Source organism: Paramormyrops kingsleyae, chromosome 19, assembly GCF_048594095.1.
Source record: "Paramormyrops kingsleyae isolate MSU_618 chromosome 19, PKINGS_0.4, whole genome shotgun sequence".
Lineage (NCBI taxonomy): Eukaryota > Metazoa > Chordata > Actinopteri > Osteoglossiformes > Mormyridae > Paramormyrops > Paramormyrops kingsleyae.
In genome coordinates this window covers 3,025,268-3,026,965 of record NC_132815.1, presented here as the reverse complement: position 1 = coordinate 3,026,965, position 1,698 = coordinate 3,025,268, and positions in this window count along the sequence as shown.

The following is a 1,698-nucleotide window of genomic DNA, read 5'->3' as shown; positions in this document are numbered from 1 at the left end:
ATACTACAGTTTAGTTATTGTTTATCATACAGCGCCATCAGCTGGACAGAATGGTAGGTTTTGGACACTTAAACACAACAAAAACATCTGGAATGTGTTATTCCGATGCACCTGTAAGATGTAAGGTTAGCTAAATTGTAAAAGTATATTTGATTTCGAAATTAATAACTTAATAAAACTTCAAACTTAATAAATGTAATAGTTTTTTTGTCTATGTAGATTATAGGCTACCATACTAATATTTGATTTTTTATCCTTATCTTTTACACAAAATGATATATTTTAACCATTTATACAGATGGATACTTTATGGATTTTTTATTATGTTCCTCGAGGGTAACATCATAGTCTGTAGTGTCACGTAGCGTGATTTATAATGGAGTCATGATAGCTACTATTTATCAACGTTAGCTGCAAATGCAAAAACCATTAAGCGACACTCGATCGGTAAATCTTCCCGTCCGAAGTCATTACATCTGCAGTTCCCACACACTCCAGAATGACAATGAGCATGTGATATCATTTTAGAGGACAGAAAATCCGAGGCTTTGGGCAGTGTCCCCTGGGGCGGTGGTCCTTTCAGCCCCCGCCTGATCTATTATGCACTGTCGGCGTAGAAGGCATCTGAATGATGGCTGTTTCTCCAGAACTACGGTCCAGTGCTGAAAATGTCATGAGTGCCCAAATTTATGTTTGTATTAACAGAAATTCGTGCAGCCCTATTAACGATGGTTCCGCACCCGTCTTTAACTTATGGTAAATAGCAGTTGGTACATTTAGTATATTGTGAAATTCAAAACAAGAATAATTTTAAGTCGACTTCACTTTCGTGCAAATGTACGAGATGGTGGTCTTTCGTCCGTTTAAAGCTTGAATATGGTAAATGTGTAGTGGTTACAAAACCTTTTTTTAATGTTTATAAGTAACTAAAATTCTAAACAAATAATTGCTGTCACACTATAACAAATACAAATAGCTTTTTATGTAGCATTTATCCAAGTGAGAGGTTTTCATCTCAGGGTTTTAGCTGCTGATGTGGCCAGTTATATGGACCTGCTCTGGTGGTCCCTGGTTTAACAAAGCTTGATATAGACTAATTCTGATTTAAATGGTTCCTGTTTAGTCTCTTGTTTTGTAAGACGGCACTACAAAAATCTCAGCAAAACTGTATGACTCATATTAAGTAGACACACAAATTCTAGAGCAAAGTATTTTCAAAAAGTGTCTTTTTAATTTCATGCCCTTAAGTAGCTTTGCCCAATTTACAGTTCATGTCACTAGTGTATCAATCCCAAGACACCCAAAAAGAATAGTTCTCACATACAGCCTTTGTGCACGTGTTATCATTTTAGTTTTTTTTTTTTATAAAAGACCAGCTGTTGAAGACCAGCACTTCAACCCTGGAAGTGTGTTAATGTAAACAGTGCTGCCATTTTTTATCTTAATAAAACAGAGTTTTGGGCGAGTTGCCCTCATAAGCAGAGGCAACAAGTCTACCTACAGACAAGAAGTTGAGCAGTTGGCATCCTGTTGCAGTAGGAATGACCTAATACATCAGAAAAAAGGGTACCAATTTGTACCTTTGCTTGTCACTGGGGCTGTACCCTCAAGGGTCTGCCAATTGTACCCTAGCTGTAGGTAAATGTACCTTGTAAAGTACAGAAATGGACTCCGAGGAACATTCCCAAGGTACAAACA